The sequence below is a fragment of the Polypterus senegalus genome, chromosome 16 (genome assembly GCF_016835505.1).
Source record: "Polypterus senegalus isolate Bchr_013 chromosome 16, ASM1683550v1, whole genome shotgun sequence".
Lineage (NCBI taxonomy): Eukaryota > Metazoa > Chordata > Cladistia > Polypteriformes > Polypteridae > Polypterus > Polypterus senegalus.
Window position 1 is genome coordinate 18,225,975 of NC_053169.1, and position 22,042 is coordinate 18,248,016.

Here is a 22,042-nt window from a genome sequence, read left to right on the forward strand (position 1 = left end):
TAAGTTGTAAACATATTAACACAGACTATTACAAACTGTAAGTATGTACAAGAAAGGATGCACGCAATGCCTGTAATTAAAGTCCTGTAAATTGAGTTCTTCCCTGTTCATTTGAGCAAAGTAGTCCAAAAATGGAAGACACCGATTCTATCAAAAAGCTTATGTCCGTTCTTCATGGGGTTAAAATGTTTTTTTGGGCATCACTACAAACCGCATGGGCAAGGTCGGATTAAGACCCTCCACAGGTCCCTGGGTTAGCCCCTTAACACAGAACTGATGATACTTTTTCACAGTTCAGCGTTTTCACAGTGCAGTGCGGTATTTCTCACTCTTGGTTTCACAGTGAAACTCAGTTGCTATACAAGGGGTCCCTCTTGGTCATTTTGGATACTTGGGAGGGGATCACTTCAGCATGCAGATGCACCATCATTTCATTGAGCTGGAGAAACCTTGCTGAAAATGCCCCTTTCCTTCACAGGCCCCTGGGTGCACACCTAGAATACCCTAATGGTAAATCCGCTGTGGCAGTAGGGGGCGCTAGTGCTCCCTTGAACCCTCAGGTACAACTCCAGACACCAGGTAAAAGTCCAAGACTCTTTATTGTTTAGTAACAATGTGCACAAAGCTACTTATTCAAACCACTAACTACAATACTACAAACTCTATAATTTTCTCTCCTCCTCGCCCAGACACCTGCTCCTCTACCTCCCAGCTCAGCTCGTCATCTGGAGTGAGGCACCGCCCTTTTATAGCCCCTGACCCGGAGGTGTTTCTGTCCCAACAGTCCACAGTTCCTTTTTCCTTCTGGGTCAGGGCAAACAGTCCTGTTCTTCACCGCGGGAGCACGTCGTTTCTTCCCGTCACGTGACCGTGACGTACTCCCGGGTTATAGGGCACACAAGGGCCCATGAGCCCTCTTACAGCGACTCCCGGTGGTCCCCAAGGTATCCAGCAGGGCTGTGTAAAAACACTACATAGTCCATAAGGCCCTGCTGGAACTCGGGGCACGATCCTGCTGTTGGGAGAGCTTCTCCCGGCGGCCTGAGGGTGCGGACCGGCATGGGAAGCCGGCAGTCCTCCACACCGCCTCTGCACATGGGGTCAGAAACATATAAAGAAAATATTATGGGGCAAAGTATTCCTTTAAATTCAGATGTCAATGTAAATCTAATTGTTGTAAACAACTTTTCTTTATTTAGTTATGACCTTTCTTATTGATGCTCATTCAAGTTTAATATGTTATTTAACATTTGGGTCCAGATGGTACTGTTGTTTAAGCCTTAGGGTCTTGAGTTTTCAATGTGTGACAGCACGTTCCCTGTGAAATTATCAAGGACAGAAAAATGATTTAAAAAAAGTAAACAATTATAAGTCAAAGGGATATAAAATATAAATGCAATATCCACACTTGATTTGAGGAAATCCAAAAAGTGAGGTAAAGCGATGTGTACCTAGCTGGCCTGTCGATCGGTCGCTATTATGCAGCATTGACCATCTAGTCCAGGGGTCTTCAACACGTCGCTCGCGAGCTACTGGTATTTCACAACCCCTTTCCAAGTAGCTCGCCAAAGGGTTAATGAATCCTACATAAATTTGAAAACTTGATTAGTCAAATCAGGGGTGGGCGATCTTTCCAAAAAATCATATCACGATCCTTTTAACACAAAATCACGATCCACAATCTGAACTGCAATCTTATCTGTTCAATGTGGCGTACACTTAAGAATATCCGAACTCCAACTCATCAAGACCTAAGTAACACTTTATTTTAAATATCAGACAAAGTTGAATTCAATTGTTCTCTCGTTCGCTAGCTAAGCGTAGTTAAGGCACATGCCCTGAAGCTGGCGAGTGAGTGAGGAAGGCCCATCTCAGGCCCGCCACCAGGGGGGGACAAATGGGACTCTGGTTCGGGGCCCTAACGGAAGGGGGCTCCTTCACGCTTGATTTTTTTTATGCTGATGTTGTGCGCGTAGATATTTATTAAGTTACATGTAATAGAAAAGTTAAACCATTTAGCTTACAACAATACAAGTGAGTGTTTTAATAGCCGCACGCTCCACGCAAGTAGATATCGTGCTCGTGTCGTGTGAAGCACGCTTGTCAAAGGGGGCCGGCAGCGGCACGCTTCTCAAAGACAAAGGAGAGCCGATGCTGACGTCCTTGAGCTTGACGTTGAGTAGTATGTTTGTTGTACAGGGTGCGTGGATAATGGATTGACTTCGCCGCTGTAATTGAATACTTCTGTTTCACACACACAGGCGCTGTTCTTCTGTCTCAGACCACAGCGACATTGTTGTGCACTATCGTGGATGTTGACGTGTATGGTGTAGCAGAAGTCCGTCTCCGTAGTTTGATAATTCATTCGCTTGGGTGTTTATTGTTGCTTTTAAAGCAGTGACGACGAGTGTGCGTTGGTTTTGTGTGTATCACTAAAGATTCTGCATCACCCGGATTTTTTGAAAACTTTGAAGTTTGATACAGCAAGTTACCATACTGATTGTGCACCATGTAGATAACCCTAACCGTTAGTATATATTAAAATGTTCAGATGTTACTCCTATTCATTGCATTGGTATAATTGCACCGTTACACGTTAGATAATGCATAGGCCACTGAGGTTCACTCTGATGGAGTCATTTCAATGTCCGTCTGTCAGTCTTGTTCTGAACTTTGATTTCATGACCTTCATGTCAGACTCACAGAGGTATGGAGACCCAAACAAAGCAGACATTTTCAGAGCTGCTTGGTGAAGATTCTTCTAGTTATTTGACTCTACTGAGCTCCAGAAATGCTGAGAATGCTGTTGAGACTTTAACTGCACATTATTTTGAAGGTTTACTAATATATAATATAGAAAATCCAATGTCTGTCTGTGTGTCTGTCCGTTCGCTTTAAACGAGAGAACTACTTAACGGATTGAGATCGGGTTTTTTTCTATAATTTGCCCGAACATTTCGGTTGATTTTGCGACTTCTCTCATTTCATTGTGTATCAGAGTTCGCTTTCGGTACCGATTTATTTGTGCGATTCCCAGAGACACGCAGCGGACCGAGGAGAGAAGCACGCCCGCCGGCAGAAATATCTGGGCTCCAGACAACTGGGTACGTGTGGGCCCCTCTGCCTTCCCCCGGGTCCCCACATGCCAAAACCTTCAAATACGTATACAAAATGATCGAAATGTAGTTTATCCGACAGCGGCAATGCTGCATTTATGAATACCCTACTTGATGAGTTAAGCCTTCTCGCACATCAAAGTTTGACTGCGAGAAGGAAAGCCAGTGCTAACGGAAGCTCGTAGCGGAATTGAAACAATACATTAATGAGATAGGCTCCACTCCACCAGACACCTCAGTGGCAGTCATCTGACTAACTAAAGAACACATCACACGTGCGACTGGACCTGTGAATAAAGTGACACAGTGACATGTGCCAAAATGACAAAGGAAGAAGTCACATCTGTGTATTTGGAATTGCATTGTTTTGTGTTGACAGCATTCATGTTTTAATTCAATAGTGTGAGCTGCACTAGAAAATGAATACAGACGTACAAAATGCACTTGCAGGTGAACTCAATATTGTTTTGTGATGTTTTAATGCAAGATGTGAATTGTGGACACCAACATTTTTGAAATGTTCAGGCAAAACAAGCGTATTCAGTTTGTTTGGGTTAAAATAAGCGATGAGAATAAACGTAAGAAAACAGGAGGAGCTCTCGGCCATTTTCATTTTGTAAAAGTAGCTCTCAGCGAAAAAAAAGGTTGGAGACCCCTGCTCTAGTCTAATTCAAGTCTAAATAATGCACATTAATCTCTCAAGTGTTTTTAAAATAGACTCATCGTATGCTTGTAACCTTCCATCCATCCATATAGCGGGTCACGGGGGTCTGCTGGAGCCAATCTCAGCCAACACAGGAAACAAACCCTGGGCCGGGCACCCACACACCAAGGACAATTTAGAGTCACCAATGCACCTAACCTGCGTGTCTTTGGACTGTGGGAGGAAACTCACGCAGACACGGAGAGAACGTGCACACTCCACGCAGGGAGGACACGGGAAGTGAACCCAGGTCTCCTAACTGCTAGGCAGCAGCGCTACCACTGCGCCACCATGCTGCCTATGCTTGTAACCATTTTGTCTAATAATCAATGATGTCACCTTGCTTCTTTGAGGCGTTTTCTACTTATCGTTTTTTTTTTTTTTGCATTGTTTGAACGCACATTTCTACTTTTAACTTACAGGCATTAACACGTGAGACTCAAACCTTTTTAAGCCCCTAGGAGATAAAAAGAATGACTTGTCCATGCCTCATCCATCCCCTTTACATCTCACAGAGCATGCTGAGCAGCCTTTCGAAGCCACACGCACACTCAGTATGTTTTTGTTCCTTTTCAGAAGAGACAGCAGGTGTGGAATGGAAATGGAAATAGCCCAGCTACCACCATTTTCTTTATTTTTTCTTTCTCTCCTAGGTCCGTTTTGGTTGTTGAGTTTTTTTCGCCACATAAAGGGATTCTTTCTTCACTTTCTATTAAACTAGAATAGTTTTTGCTAGGTTGCTAAATATTTATAATTGACTCTGGTCTGCTCCCCTATTGCGCTTATTGAGAGTCCAAGATTAAGTGGTAAATAAAAGAGCCCCCAGCCCCTGCCAGCCCCCATCTCCCATGTCTACCATAAGCCTTCTTTTATTGAAAGCATTTTTAATGGCTTGAGCTTATAGAAAAGCAAAACGTAGAATACTACTTGAATTGCGGTCTTTGTGACCAGGTCTAGCCATTAATCTAAATTGCTACTCTTTCAGATTCTGAAAGCTACAACCCAGGGCTCCAGACATGACAGCAGATATTTACCTTGTGATAGTACAGATTAAAAATAAGGATTCTTCATTTGATGTTGACAGATTAAGTGAAGCTTGAAGAGTTCAGCTAAAGGCGACATTTTATCTGAGAGGTTACCCAAGCAGTAGGTAGCGAGTCATGGTGGATGAGGTCTGATGATCTTAGAATTCTTTAGTTTCCTACAAGCCTCTGTCTGGTTTTACTGTCCCACTGACTGTGAAGTCAGAAGTTTTCTTTTTTCTTATTTATTTATTTATTTAAAGAGATTCTTTACAGTGCTGTACATTTTCTATCTGACACACTAACATTGAGTACTTCTAGTCAATGAATTCTTCAGTAGAAGTGCGTCAAGAAATGCTACTGGAGCTCCTTTACAGCAAATACAATATGGATGCATTATCCATCCCGCTATATCCTAACTGCAGGGTCACAGGGGTCTGCTAGAGCCAATCCCAGCCAACACAGGGCACAAGGCATGAAACAAACCCCGGGCAGGGTGCCAGCCCATCACAGATATTATCCATCCATCCATTTTCTAACCCGCTGAATCCGAACACAGGGTCACGGGGGTCTGCTGGAGCCAATCCCAGCCAACACAGGGCGCAAGGCAGGAAACAAACCCCGGGTAGGATGCCAGCCCACCACAGGGGGCACACACTAGGGACAATTTAGGATCGCCAATGCACCTAACCTGCATGTCTTTGTACTGTGGGAGGAAACCGGAGCACCCAGAGGAAACCCATGCAGACACGGGGAGAACCCGGGAAGCGAACGCGGGTCTCCTACCTGCGAGGCAGCAGCGCTACCCATCACACCACCGTGCCGCCCTGGATGCAATATGCTAGAACAAAACAGATTTTGGACTTCAGTGCCATTACCAAAACAGTTCTGAAGCAAATAATGGATAACTCCAAAACCTCTCATCTTATTAAAGTCTCTGTGGTGCGTCACAAAATCGTGCACTCTGCCATTGGGCTGCACTTCGCACCACTGCCCTGCTGAGAGCATAAAGTGTGCGTCAAAGTAACAAGGTGAGGGTACCGCTGTGAAGTCCCGATTGCTTTAAAGCATGTGGTTTTGTGAAATCTCCAGCATGTCTATACCCATTTTTACCCAGTTACTCTACTGAGTGTCAGAGGAAGGCTTTGTGTGGAAAGTTGAGGTTTACTTCCAGTACCAGAAATCCTGAAATGCTGGTAGTAAATTGTTTTAAATTTTGGGTTTTTTGGTACAGTATACCAAGCCATTTTACTGCCAATGTTCTTTTTGGTCATTCTGGTGCGTATTTCAGAGGAGGTTATTGTTTGTCATAATATAATAATATTTAAGTGTTTGTTTATTTATATACTGTACTGAGCTTCTGTAAAAAGCTGGATTTCCCCCTAGGAACAGATAAAGGTCTATCTATCAATGATATACATAGGAGGCCACTTATGGTGCTGTCACAAGAAGGCACTGTTTATGAAAGTTGAGGTGCATGCGCTCCGGACACCAAGGGGCACCTTTAATGTAAATCAAGCAGTGTTTGTTCTGGACCTTTCCACCCTCAAACAACCCCCACACCCAGTGCTATGGTTGCTGATTGACGCCATTTTGATAACTGAAGGGGAGCATACTCTGGATACCATGAGGGATTTCCCCCACTTAGGGCTCCATATGGACTTTGACTGACTGTGTGCTTGAAGTAATTTTCATGCTTCAGAATGACGTTCTGACTGATCAGATGCCTTCCTGATGGTACTGCATGGTGGATAAAAACCTGCCTGTATATTTTTATCAGTGAGGGGACCATTAATTTTGATCAAATCACCAACTCTATTTGTAGAAATGCAGCCCCACACCTTCAGGAAACCTCTACTGTGCTCCAACTGTTGCTTGTAGACACTCACCCATGTGTTGTTCTCCAGTTGTTTGGCAGACAAAACTGCCTTCTGGTAGAGCCAAAAATTTCAAAATATGCTCTCATCGATCCAGCGTTCCTGCTGCCATTTTTCTGCACTTCAGTCCTTGTGTTTTTTTGAGTAGGTGTGTAGTTTGGCTTTATTTCCACCTTTTTGTTTGCGGCAACTCTTCCAAAAAAAAAAAAAACCCAAACACTTCTAATAAGGGTTTTCCAGACAGTATGAGAGTTTCAGGGTCCCAGTGGTTTCCTAACATTCTGAGCTGATGGCAGTGCAGGACAACTGCAGATTTTGAAAGGAAGTAAGACTGATGCATTTCTTGTTTGTTGCACCCAGTTTCTGTGGTCGACCATTGCATTTCCAGCCCTGAACCTTGCTTGTTTTTTGTGCTTCTGCAGAACAGCATTAACAGCACATCTGAAAGCACAATTCTGCTTGGGAGAGACCTTGATGGTAACAGATGACCACTTTGTGTCTTGTCACTATGCTCACTATTACCACAATGTAAGATTTACCGGTTAAACCTCTAAATCTACCACACCCTCCCCATTTTGGTATGGCTGTCCTTTGCCCAGTTTTGTTCTCTCTGCACAGCTCATCCTGTTTCAGTTTGGGATATTTATTCACTTATTTATCTACCAATTTATGCATGTATTTAAAAAGCTTCTGTAGAGAGCCAAATTTCACCATGGGGACAAATAAATATCTATCTATCTATCTATCTATCTATCTATCTATCTATCTATCTATCTATCTATCTATCTATCTATCTATCTATCTATCTATCTATCATATAGTGCCTTTCATATCTATCTATCTATCTATCTATCTATCTATCTATCTATCTATCTATCTATCTATCTATCTATCTATTATCCTGCCTACTATACTAAAATCTATCTATCTGTTATCCTCTCCACTATACTAAAATCTATCTATCTATCTATCTATCTATCTATCTATCTATCTATCTATCTATCTATCTATCTATCTATCTATCTATCTATCTATCTATCTATCTATCTATCTATCTATCTATCTATCTATCTATCTATCTATCTATTATCCTGCCTACTATTCTAAAATCTATCTATCTATCTATCTATCTATCTATCTATCTATCTATCTATCTATCTATCTATCTATCTATCTATCTATCTATTATCCTGCCTACTATTCTAAAATCTATCTATCTATCTATCTATCTATCTATCTATCTATCTATCTATCTATCTATCTATCTATCTATCTATTATCCTGCCTACTATTCTAAAATCTATCTATTATTCTGCCTACTATACTAAAATCTATCTGTTATCTTGCCTACTATACTAAAATCTATCTGTTATCCTGCCTACTATACTAAAATCTATCTATCTATCTATCTATCTATCTATCTATCTATCTATCTATCTAATATAGTAATTTTGAATTGTTTTCCACCAAAACTGGTGCAAATGGTACAAACTTAAATGAACAAATTAAATTTGCAGAAGTGGTATGATTGGAGGTGAGGGGGCTGTTCGTTCCTCTTTAACATTTTGGTAACAAAGGAAGGTCCATAATAAGCACAATGATGCTATTTTGTGCAGATTTATTTATAGTGTGGAGAGCAGAGTGAACCCCTGGTTGTGCTCTGCTGCACCATAGATCCAGAATTTAAGAATCAAATCCCTTTCCCGGTTGTTGTCGGTATAGTTTGCTTGTTCTCACTGGGCCCTGTAGTGGCAACTTGAGTTTCAAGCAGGGAAAACACAGAAAACTCAGGCCATTTCAAGAGATGCCCCGAACATGATGAACTGAACTAGACATGAAATGTGCAACGTGCAGATGGACCAATTGGGCCAGAAGAGTTGGAAAGCAGAATTAAATTGGAGCTGGCTTGTTGCCCAGAATTATGACCTAAAATACATCCATCCATCCATTTCGCACTAATGGGAGTTTGGAGTCTCTCCTGTCTGTATGAGGCACACAGTAAGAAATGACACTGGATGGTTTGCCATTCATGCACACACCCACACAGTGTGAATTTCAAGCTGCCATTCAATATAACACGAAGTGCCTTGAGAACACCCACTTTTCTCAGGGCGAGTGTGAAAACTCAAGCCAAGTAGGCCATTGTTTGAGTCCTGGAGAGCTAAGGCAGCAGCACTACCTACTGTGACAATGAATGAGGTTCAGCAAGTTAAAAATTACTGTCAGGTTTATTTTGTTTTTTTAATTCATAAATTGTTTTAAGATACTTAGCGCCAAAGCATTACTCTGAGGCAGTTAATGCATGTCTCTTTAACTGATAATGCTTACGCTTTCATTTTTGCAGATTGTTCCTTTTTTCTAATCCTCCAAGTTTATATTTGCTATAATCGTCTTAACAGGCCTCTCGTTGGGATTAGCGGCCGTGCTGCTCATATTCAGAAGGACTCAAATCAACTGTGTGGATCCTACTTGAGCTCCATTATTATACAGTGATCACCCTCTTGTCCTTTGATGTCTCAGAATCTCCTCTTCTAAAAGCGTCTGGCACACGACAGGCCGCCCCTGCTGTTAGACTCAACCACACTGCATATTAATGCTCTCCAACAGCGGTCTGCTGAATTGAGCGATGGGTCGAGCCAAACAGGTCAGCTGTGACAAGTCGCTTCTCCTCGAGGGCACCCACTGACAGGCACGGCCAGACTCTGCCACCAACATTACCCAATTAAAAGCACTTCATGCGCAGCTTGCTTGATTTTGTTGTATTTTTATATCTTTATATTGTATCAGTGTTCACTTGGTCCAAAATTAGAATAAAGTCTGAAGTTCAGACAAGCATAACGGCCTTTCAGAGAAAGCCTTCAGATGAGAAATTGCTTTCATTTTCCAAAAGGCTGAACAGAAACTTCAAATAGAGGAACTCAATATAGATTTGTTCCCACTGAGGCGTTATTCTGAGTGCCACTGAGTCATAGGACCGTCTGTCTTTTTGTTTTATAATCATCTTTGCAATCTATGAGATGCTTTTGTTTTTCTATATTGGAAAGCCTGTGAGGGAGGATCATCACAAGAGCTCAGCAAGTTAAAGAATGGAGTGTGGAGAACGGGTGGTCTGCGCTCAAGTCTGCCTTTTGGCTCTGATCTCAAAGCTGCGTCTCCCATCTCCTTATCTCCTCTGTAACAATTTAGGTGGTCTGCCAAGAGGTGGGGCCACCTGACAGATACCGCCAAGAACTGCCCTCCATCCTATAAATCCAGAGGGTTTATTCTAGTCCAAAGGGTGGATTCCTGTCACCTACGTTGGTATCATCTGCAAACCTAACCAGCGTATTGATAATATTCTTGTCCAGATCATTTATGTCTCTCTATTATATAAAAAAATCTTGGGACGAGACTTTTTCTGAGAGACGAGACATGACTTTCTCTGAGAGACACTTTCACGTCCTGCGAGACAAATAGTAGATGACAAAGTAGAACGTAAGTAGAATTTAAAAACATGCAGAGCAGGTTAGATATAATGGAAGTACGAAAATTCGAAAGTCTCCAAAAAATTATAGTAAAGATTGCATTAGCGCAAACAAACGAAAATTATTACTCGGTGAAATAACAGAACAGCGAAAAGAGATCAAATATATTGTTCGGATTTAAACATTAAGTCGGAGACTTGTTGATCGTCTAATTCGTGTTGCCATCAAGGAAAGAATGAAGAAGCGTATCCACGAGAATTAAAATATTTGTTGTTTAGTGAAAGTGAAATCCACACATGCTGTCACGCTTGGTTTCACAGAGTTGCACAGATACACAGGAGATTTTAGAGACAGAAACGTCATTCAGACACTTCGAACAAAACATAAGTCTCTTTCAGGAGTGAATCGAGCTCCATGCATACTCGGAGGGGACAGTTCTGTCGCTCAATTAAAAGAATAGAAAATGTTCCTCTTCATAGGGGTGCGCCTTGGGAGCGGGAACCCCAACAGGAGTAGAGGATGTTTGGGGGAGAAGAGAGACAAGGCAGTGAGACAAAAGGACAGCTGCTGTACAGGCTTTTAAATGTTCAAAGCTCCACGCGAGATACCGATCGTGCCAGCAGCTGATTGAGCAAAGAGGAGGTAAATAAAAAACTCTATTTTTTTCCCATTGTATCACTGTTTAAGAGGGGGTGTCTCTTTGGGGTGCGTTCAGCCCCCCTCTTCACAACGTGAGCGGCAGAGAGACGAAGTGGCTGGTGCGCAGCGCAGGTCGTGTGGGGGATGGGTTGGTGGCGAGTGAAGTCCCCAATAGATTTAAAAAGAACACTGATCTATCTATCTATCTATCTATCTATCTATCTATCTATCTATCTATCTATCTATCTATCTATCTATCTATCTATCTATCTATCTATCTATCATATAGCACCTTTCTATCTATCTATCTATCATCTATCTATCTATCGCTCCATCCATCCATTTTCTAACCCACTGAATCCGAATACAGGGTCACGGGGGTCTGCTGGAGCCAATCCCAGCCAACACAGGGCACAAGGCAGGAACCAATCCTGGGCAGGGTGCCACAGGACACACACAAACACACCCACACACCAAGCACACACTAGGGCCAATTTAGAATCGCCAATCCACCTAACCTGCATGTCTTTGGATTGTGGGAGGAAACCGGAGCGCCCGGAGGAAACCCACGCAGACACGGGGAGAACATGCAAACTCCACGTAGAGAGGACCTGGAAAGCAAACCCGGGTCTCCGAACTGCGAGGCAGCAGCGCTACCACTGCGCCACCGTGCCGCCTCTATCTATCTATCTATTATATAGTGCCTTTCATATCTATCTATCTATCTATCTATCTATCTATCTATCTATCTATCATATAGTGCCTTTCATAGCTATCTATCTATCTATCTATCATATAGTGCCTTTCATATCTATCTATCTATCTATCTATCTATCTATCTATCTATCTATCTATCTATCTATCTATCTATCTATCATATAGTGCCTTTCATATCTATCTATCTATCTATCTATCTATCTATCTATCTATCTATCTATCTATCTATCTATCTATTATCCTGCCTACTATTCTAAAATCTATCTATCTATCTATCTTGTCTTGCTGTTTCTCTGTGTGTCGATTGCTTTGGTCTGGAGTGGAAGTGGCCTTTGTGCTAGCAGGAGAGTGAGTTGAGTTTAGCTTTTTCTTTTTTTCATTTTTTTCTTTTATTTCTTTTTTCTAGTCATTTCTCTTAATTCTTAGCTGTGTTATTTATATATAGTCATTATTTCAAGTTTATTTAGTGGTTTTTTTAAAAAAGAAGTGGCTAGGATGGCTGTGTCCCGAGGGATACAGCCAGGCCTTTTGCCACATGGCTTTGAAAAACTTAGCAGAAGAAATGGCATCAAGCTGATTGTTGATCCAGTAGTTTCAGTAGAGAAGTGTGTTACTGAAATTGGAAAAATAATTGGATGTAAAAACATTATCTCTGCTTCAAGAATGAATAAGGCTGTCGTGATATTTTAAATGAAGAGGCCTTAGTTCACCAACTGGTTCAGGAAGGCCTAGTCATTAATGGAACCCTCATTTCTGTTTTGCCGCTTTCAACTCCTGCAAAGAGGATTATAATCTCTAATATTCCTCCTTTCTTGAAGAATGAACTGCTACGTAATGAATTGCGCAGGTATGGCGAGATTATTTCTGACATTACTATGATTCCTTTGGGGTGTAAACAGCCAGAATTAAAACATGTGGTCTCATTTAGGAGACAGGTTTTTATGCTCCTCAACAGAGGTTACAGTGAGTTAGATGTTGCTCTGAAGTTCAAAGTAGATGGATGTGACTATATTGTGTTTATATCTTCTGATTCAATGAAATGTTTTAAATGTGGCCGTGCAGGGCACAAAGCAGTTGACTGTAAAAGAGCTGATGGTAGTCATGCTATGGGAGGGAACATAAATGCAGTGAGTGAGTCAGATGTAGAGGATGAGTCTGAAGACTCCGACTCCGATGCTGAAGATCAGCAGATTGTTGTCTGTGAGGTATCCACAGGTACTCTTAGCTCAACTGTAGGAAGTTCTGATAATCAGATACCCAGTTGTAGCTCCACAGTTGAAAGGAGTGAAATAAAGAAAGCTGAGATAAAAATGCCTGAAGTGGATGGATCGGCCAAGGCCGAGTTGAAGTCCTCTACTGTGAATATAAATCAGGATGAAGAAAAGGGCCAAGCTAAGGCCGAGGTTATGCAGCCTGTCATTGAAACTACACCAACTGAGGTGGATGACATTGAAAGTCTGAATGCTGACGCTGCTACCTGTGAGCCATCTAAGGTGTATGAGCAGGCCGAGGCCAGTCCTGAGTCCACAGTCCACAGTGAAACTGCTTGCCCTCTCTTAAATGTCAAAGCTGTGGCAGAAACTGAACCAGGCACTAATTCAGGCAGTGCAGTTAGGGAAGAAAAAGCTGGAATTGTTGAGGAAATGAATGTTGAAGAAGAATGGACGACACTCCCCAGAAAGAGGAAAGAAACCTCAGATGGTGGAGTAGGAGCCAAGAGAAGTAACAAAATGAACCTGACAGAGGGGGCTGACGTGTCTTTGAAGAATCGTTTTCTAAGTACCAGAGAGGTGACAATTAGCCCAGAGTGTGAGGGGAGTCAGCAGGGTGGTGAGGACAGTGACTCTTGTATGTCAAGTGACAATTTAACTGGCACTCTTGGAAAAACTGAATACAGCACAGAAAGCATTCTGAGCTTTCTGGATTTTCTTGAAGGCAAAAGGAAGGTGAATGTCGTAGAACATTTTCCTGACCTGGAACTTTTTTTGGTTTCAGCCAAGCGAGTTATGCAATGCTGTTCCTTTGGGAATGGAAAGAAAAGAATTTAATCGGTTAAAGAATGTTATCAGCAAAGTTAGAAAGTCTCTCACCTCCAGCACATAATGGCTCCACACCAGCTCCTCTCTGTTTCATTAGTTAAAGTTCTTCTTGTCATTGCTGCTCCGTTTCTTTTCTTTCTAATGCCTGTTTTCTCTTTGGGCTCTTTGAATGTTAACGGCTGCAGAGACTCCTTAAAGAGAGCCGTACTTTTTCAATATTTGGAACAGAAAAAACTAGATGTTACTTTTCTTCAAGAAACTCATACTGACCCAATGAATGAGTCGGAGTGGCAGAGGGACTGGAGTGGGACATCGATTCTGAGCCACGGCTCCAGTGCCAGCGCAGGGGTGGCAGTGCTCTTCAGTAAGGCGTTTCTCCCAGAGTCCATTGACTGTTTTGAGCAAATTAAAGGTCGTCTCATGAAGGTCGTTGCACGTATTCAGGGTATAAACATTATTTTCTTAAATGTCTACGCTCCAAATGAAGGCAAAGAGAGAGTTTCTTTTTTTCTTTTGTTAAAAGACGTGCTAGCTGAGTGCAGTTCAGAGGACGTCGTGTTCTTAGCTGGCGATTTTAATTGCACTGAAAATGCAGAGATGGACAGGAATGGTGCTGAGCCTCACCCGGGGTCAGTCAAGGTGTTGCAGTCGGTCCTTCATCAGCAAGAACTTGTGGATGTGTAGAGAGAGTCGAACCCGACGGCAAGACAGTACACATGGCTCAAGGCCTCCAGTGGCATGTTATCCATGGCAAAGCTGGACAGGATTTATACGTTACGGCACAATCTGAACCTCATTTTGGGCTCTTGTCTTCTGCCCACAGGGTTTTCAGACCATAGTTTAGCTCTCACTCGTTTCTCTTTGAGCGTAATTTTAAATCTTTCTGGCATTTTAATACTAAACTTCTTAAAGACTCTCTATTTCTTCAACACTTTCGTCTCTTTTGGGACAAATGGAGACTCAGCAAAAATGAATTCTCATCTCTGAAGCAATGGTGGGACGTCTCCAAGGTCCAAATTAAACTCTTTTGCCAGTTTTATTCTGAACATTCTTCTAGAAAGGTCACCATGGCCATTAAAGAACTGGAAGAGGACATTGGGATAATTCAAACCAAACTGGAAACCGGTTTTAATGCCAATTTGCTTGAGTCTCTAAAAGACAAAAAAGATTCTCTGAGGTCCCTGCTGGATGAACAGGTGAAGGGCGCCATTGTCAGGGGGAGATTCCAGAATATTTCCCAAATAGACGCCCCTACGCAGTTTTCTTTTCATTGGAGAAGAAGGTTGCTCAGGCAAAAATCATTCACTGTCTGAAAACTGCAGATGGGACTGAAATGACGGAGACCGAGGAGATCCAGGAATTTGCCTTCAAATTTTATAAAGACTTATTCTCTGCAGAAACAGTGGACTTGTCCTTAAACACAGAAATTTTCTTTAATGACCTACCACAGTTGACTCCATCCACCAAGGAAGAACTCGACCTGCCACTATCGCTGGAGGAGCTCACTAGTGCTCTTGGGAGTATAAATCAGAACAAAGCCCCTGGGATCGATGGACTTCCCGTCGAATTCTACAAGTCCTTTTGGGATATCATGGGTAAGGACTTCCTGACTGTGTTTGTGGAGAGCATCAGGGATAAAGAACTTCCGGTGAGTTGTCGGAGAGCAGTATTGACTCTTTTACCAAAAAAAGGGGATCTCTGCAACATTAAAAACTGGCGACCGGTCAGCCTGCTGTGCTCAGACTATAAAATCTTTTCTAAAGCGCTGGCTCTTCGTCTGAGGACTGTCATGAACTGCTTGGTGGCCTTCGATCAGTCATACTGTGTCCCTGAACGATGCATTTTTGATAACATTTTCTTTGTGCGGGATTTGGTATCTGCTTCTGACATTTTTGGGTTTAAGGCGGGTCTCATCTCACTGGATCAAGAGAAGGCCTTTGACCGGGTAGACCACCAGTATTTATTTAAAGTTCTAGAAAGGTTTGGTTTTGGTGAGACCTTTCTAGGATATATTAAATTAATGTACACGAATGTGTTTAGTGTTTTAAAAATTAATGGAGGGTTGGGAGCCCCATTTTCTGTTACAAGGGGCATTCGTCAGGGGTGTGCACTCTCCGGTATGCTATACTCGCTGTCCATAGAGCCCCTGCTCCACAGACTTCGCCAATGTCTTCACGGCCTGTCATTGCCTGTGTGTCCCACTGCATCTTTTAAGGTGGTGGCATATGCTGACGATGTCACAGTTGTCATCACTGAATCTGACGATGTTGTCCTGCTGCAGGACTGTTTACAGGTGTTTCAAATGGTGTCATCTGCCAGGGTCAACTGGTCCAAATGCAATGCCTTTCTGATGGGCAACTGGGACTGTCCTCCCCCAAGCCTCCCAAGTGGTTTAACATGGAACTCTAAGGTATTTAAACATCTGGGAATTTACATTGGGAAGTCTGGAGCCACAGCTGATAACTGGGAAGGTTTAATTGACCAAATTCAGGGGAGACTGAACAAATGGAAATGGGTGGTCGCCAAGCTCTCTTTTCGGGGTAGGGTGCTTATTATTAATAATTTAATTGCTTCAATGCTTTGGCATAAATTTAGGTGTGCAGATCCTCCAGTTTGGCTGTTAAAAGAAATTCAGGGATATTACTGGATTTTTTGGGACAAACTTCATTGGGTGAAACGCAGTGTGATACATCTGCCTGTGGATGAAGGTGGTCAGGGCTTGGTGGACATTCTGAGTAGAATTGAAGCTTTTAGGCTGACAGATTTACAGCGTCTCTTGTATGCCCCTCAGCCTTTACTGTGGAGGAGTTTAGCATTCGCTTTTTTTCACAGGGTCGGAAATCTTAATTTTGATTGGCAACTCTTTTTAATTGATGTCAAGCGATTGGCGCTATCTGTGCTGCCCACCTTTTACCGCAACATGTTATTGATTTGGCACACCAAAACGAACAGAGTGGGAATTAATGTGGAGTCAGTCTTCTGGTTACTCGAAGAACCGGTAATATGGAATCCAGTCTTGGAGTTTGACTCGGTCAGTTTAAACTCACTGCTAATGAACAAAGGCTTTACCAAAGTAGCCAACTTTATTGATCCAGTCAGCAACCAGTGGAAGTCTGGGGAAGCTGTGGCACGTGAGCTCGGGATTAGGTCTGTCCGTCTTGGGGGGTCGATTATTAACAAACTTAAAGGCTCTTTAGTGCAATTGGGTGCAGGTCCTCTGTGTGAGGATTATATCTCTGGAGATCTCATAAAAGAGGCAGAACCTCCTGAATGTAAAATTACAATTAAACCAAATGTAAAAGATTTTATCAGTTCTAATAACTCCATTTTAACAATTAATCACATAAATGGAATTTCTTTCCAAATTTGTCAAAAAAAGAATTGTATGACTGGTGTCTTAAAGTGTCCCATTTTATTAATTTGAAAGACATGACTGATACCCTGTGGAGGAACACTCTGTGTCTGCATGACACGACATCTCCAGCATGGAGGACTTTATATAAACCGCCAATTGAGAAAAGAGTTGGGGAGGATCCTACATGGAGCAATAGCCACCAATTCATTTTTAAAAACTATTGGTGCCAGCACAACAGATCAGTGTCCATTCTGCCTTCAGAAAGAAACAGTTTATCATTTATTTCTGTATTGTACCAGATTACAACCACTGCTGCATTTTCTTGATTTATTGTTGATGGATTTGGGAATTATATTTAATAACCTCATTTATATTTTTGGAATGCCGGTGTCAAGAGTTTGTAAAAGACAATGTTTACTTGGCAATTTTTTGTTAGGCCAGGCCAAGATGGCAACGTTAAAAACGAGAAGAAACCGAGATAAAGATTTGAAAACCACTGATGCTCTATTAATGTTTAAGGTCTTCCTTCAAAGGAGATTGAGAATTGAATTTGAATATTTTAAATTAATTAATCAATTAGATGTATTTAGAGAGATCTGGGCTGTAAATGATGTTTTATGCTCCTTGGAAGGATGAATGTCTAGTCTTAAAGTATGAGTAGGAAAACTGTGTTATTAAATGTTGATTAATTTTGACTGTTAATTTGACTGCAATTATGTTATAATTGTTAATAAAGGTCTGTTTAAAATTAAAAATTATCTATCTATCTATCTATCTATCTATCTATCTATCTATCTATCTATCTATCTATCTATCTATCTATCTATCTATCTATCTATCTATCTATCTATCTTATTATATAGTGCCTATCTATCTATCTATCTATCTATCTATCTATCTATCTATCTATCTATCTATCTATCTATCTATCTATCTATCTATCTATCTATCTATCTATCTAATTTAAAGCCGTTTTGAATTGTTTTCCACCAAAACTGGTGCCGGACACCACTTTTAACGTTACCTAATTCTGAAAACTTCCCCTCACTATAACCCTTTGCTTCCTGTTTTTTGAGCCAATTTTGCCCCCACATTATATACCGTGTCCTGAATTCCCACTTATTTTAGTTTGGCCACTAACCCTTCATCCAAAGCTTTCTGAAAATCAACGTAAGTAATATCATAAGCACTTCCCTGATCATATGCTTTTGTTGTTTCCTCATAGATTCCATCATATTAGTGAAATACGACTTTCCTCGTGTGAACCCAAGTGGGATTGGAAGGGAAACATAAAATTTATGAAACTCCTTTCCCCTCCAAGAGGAAAGCATGGGTTGGAATGAGACTGAATCTGCCTGAGCTGGACCATTGAGAACCCCACTCTGCCAGAGGCATATCAAGGACCGTTAGAATTGGACAACTGAGGCCTGCGAAGCCATACGGTCTCTCTCTCTCTCTTGGCTACTTCATACAGACACGCCATGCTGCTTGTTTCTACCATTTTCCATCCTAAAGAGTGGTCATCAAGGGCCATGTTGGACCAGGTCAGGCAAGAAACGAATTCAACTTACTATGACAAGGTGCCACCTGGTAGTAAGCATATTGAATGCAATATAAACTGCTTATTATTAGGTTGCATTATTTTTCCAACACTCTCATTTGTATATTTGGGGCCTATCAATAATACACAAATGAAAGTGTAACTTTCTCGCTTGTCTGTTCTGGTGCCCCATCTAATTGCATGTGGTTATAGAATGTAAAAGAAAAGTAAAGCGTTGAACAACAATAACAGTCAACATTAACTATGTGTCGTGAACTATAAGTCCCAAGCACTAAAGAGTTCCAAAGCACTTCCACTAATGTCCACTAGTGGGGACATCGCCATCAAGCCCCAGCTAGTAATAAAGACAAGCACTGAAACTTTATAAGATAAAAGAACTGGAATAGCATGTAACAAAGGCAATCTAAGTTGAATGCAGTCCCAGTACAGAATACAAAAGGAAAGTCCAAAAACAGCAGAAAGTCACCTTAGCAGATCTCCAATAATTCACAGAAATAACAATAAACACAAGAAAACTCACGGGTTCCCTAGCACATTCACAATGAACTGCCAGGAACTGTGGGAGACCCTCTGGATTTGTAGGGCAGAGAGCAGTTCCTGATGATGATTTACAGGTGCCCCCCCCCTCTTGGGGGACCACCCACAATACACAGGGAACATAACAGAGGCAGCTTACATATATAAATAAAATAAAAGACAAAAAATAGTGTATACAATCATTTGATCAAAGGATCAAAAATGGACAAAAGAGAATAAAAAAAATGAATCTGAACTCCAGCCATGGGAGGAACCCCCGGCTGAGACATGACCCAGTGGGGCAAGCGTATGGGATTTGGGACATCGTGTTATGGCCCACTTGATAAGTAAAGAAAAATAGGGTTACCTTCTACCACGACAAACTAAATTCCATTCTCCTTGTTTGTTTGTATGAAGTGCTGTTTTTTGTAATTTATTTTGGAATATTTATTCATGTAAATGTTTTTGTTAGGTTACTTTCTTTAATACTGTATGTAATTGTTTATGGTTAGGTGCTTTTCTGTTTTTAAATCATTTTGTAAATGTTATGTTCTCGCTGGGCGGCTCAGTGGCACAGTGGGTGGCGCTGCTGCCTCGCAGTAACGAGACCCGGGTTTGCTTCCCAGGTCCTCCCTGTGTGGAGTTTGCATGTCTTCCCCGTGTCTGCGTGTGTTTCCTCCCACAGTCCAAAGACATGCAGGTTAGGTGCATTGGCGGTTCTAAATTATACTTGGTGTGTGCCCTGTGATAGGCTGGTGCCCTGCCTGGGGTTTGTTCCTGCCTTGCACCCTGTGCTGGCTGGGATTGGCTCCAGCTGACCCTCGTGACCCTGTGTTAGGATATCGCGGGTTGGAAAATGGCTAACTGACTGACTATGTTCTCACCAGGCTCTTATATCTGGCTCAAGTATGCTTTTTCCGTATTTAATCTTTTGTTGTTTTTTTGAATGTTATTTTGCATATTTTTTGTTAGTTTCCATTTGGTTTTCTTTGATTTTTTTTCTTTGTTGTATTTATTTCATACCATGTTTCCTAACACAGTGACTGCTGAACCATTTCTTACCAGGACACTTCAGCGTCGGTGTATGCATATACTGTATGATAAGAAATTAACTTGTAAACAATATAAAGAAATGTATTAGAAAGCAATGGTTTTATTGTCCACAGTAACTCTGTCAAAAATGTAAAGAAACGATTAATGACTGTTAATCATACCAGGGTGGTAGAGAGAGACGCAGATGAAAATAGTAGATGGTACAAAAAAAATGACAGTTCTTGATTATAAAGTGACATCAAAAAATCAAAAATAAAGTTCAACACAAACAATCGGTCAAGTCTATCAAATCGTATTCCTATGGTAAATAAGTAAAAAACTACAAAAGAAAAAACAAAAATGAGACGATAACACAACATTAACTTAAATCTTTTATCTTCTCCATTTGTCAGGTTATTCAAGAAAGAAAAACGATCTCCAAAACAAAAAAATGACACAAGCAAACCAGCATCCAGCTTACCAGAATACCCCCCACTTTCTGCTGGGGAGATAATACTGAAAACCGTGCACTCTCTGCTCTCTGCTCTCTGCTCTCTGCTCTGTGCTCACAAGTTGCTCAGAAGGACTTCAAGGCACGTCCACTGACAACAGACTTGAGGTAAAAAGACGACCTCTAGTGTCAGCTCTCCTGATTTTTATGACCGTGTCCTGATATACCTGCTGCCACCTCTCCAGTTGCTTCCAATGATCTTGTATGACTTCACAAAAGTTATGCTATGTGCTTCAATCAGGAAAGAACTACAGTATATATATATTGTGGACTGGGCGGCACGGTGGCGCAGTGGTAGCGCTGCTGCCTCACAGTTAGGAGACCTGGGTTCAGGCACTATATATTAGATAGATAGATAGAAAGATATGAAAGGCACTATATAATAGATAGATAGATAGATAGAGGCGGCATGGTAGCGCTGCTGCCTCGCAGTTCGGAGACCCGGGTTTGCTTCCCAGGTCTTCTCTACGTAGAGTTTGCATGTTCTCCCTGTGTCTGCGTGGGTTTCCTCCGGGCGCTCCGGTTTCCTCCCACAATCCAAAGACATGCAGGTTAGGTGGATTGGCGATTCTAAATTGGCCCTAGTGTGTGCTTGGTGTGTTTGTGTGTGTCCTGTGGTGGGTTGGCACCCTGCCCAGGATTGGTTCCTGCCTTGTGCCCTGTGTTGGCTGGGATTGGCTCCAGCAGACCCCTGTGTTCGGATTCAGCGGGTTGGAAAATGGACAGATGGATGGATATTGTGGACTTGAACCCGGACACACACAGACGGACATCTTATGTTCACCCAACACACGTTTTTATTTACAATTATTTACAGAAATAAAGTCAGTGCACTTCCCAGTGCCTCCAGCATCGTTCCCCCAAATGTCCAGGCCTCACAGTCCTTGTGCCTTTCTCCTGGCCGCCTCCAATCCTCTCTCCAGCTCTGTCCACTTCCACCCGACTTCCGCCCTCGACTGAAGGGTTAGGGTTAGGGTTAAATAGTAGACATGCCCCAGTGTGGCAGAAGTGCCGGCTGCGCACCCGGAAGCCGTCGTCTTCCCCCAGCACTTCCTGGTGTGGCGGAAGTGCTGGGCTCCAGGGATATTCAGGCACCGGGGCGCCGCCTGGCGGTGGCCACGGGTCCCTACAGGGCTGGGCTTCCAAGCCCCTTACCCGTGGCCCCCAACATAACCAGGGCGGACGCCCCCTCGCGGTCTGGAAGAGGTACAAGCCCTCCTCCGCTCCTCCTGGGCGGGTGCCACAGTGCCCCACTGCTAGCGAAGACATGTTGGTCCGAGAGGCACTTCCCAAAAGGGCAGCACGTCCCCAGAGAGGGTCCTACTATGTCACCCTAGGACATCTTATTTCGGCACCCCCTCCGACGCCAATGCGCCCCTCTGGTCTGCACCGCTCTCGCCTCCACCGTCCCCGCCAGCTGGGGCACCATCTGCTTCCCGGCAGGGAGTCCATCACAGAGCTGGTGGATGTTAGATCCTTGTGCTCCTCCA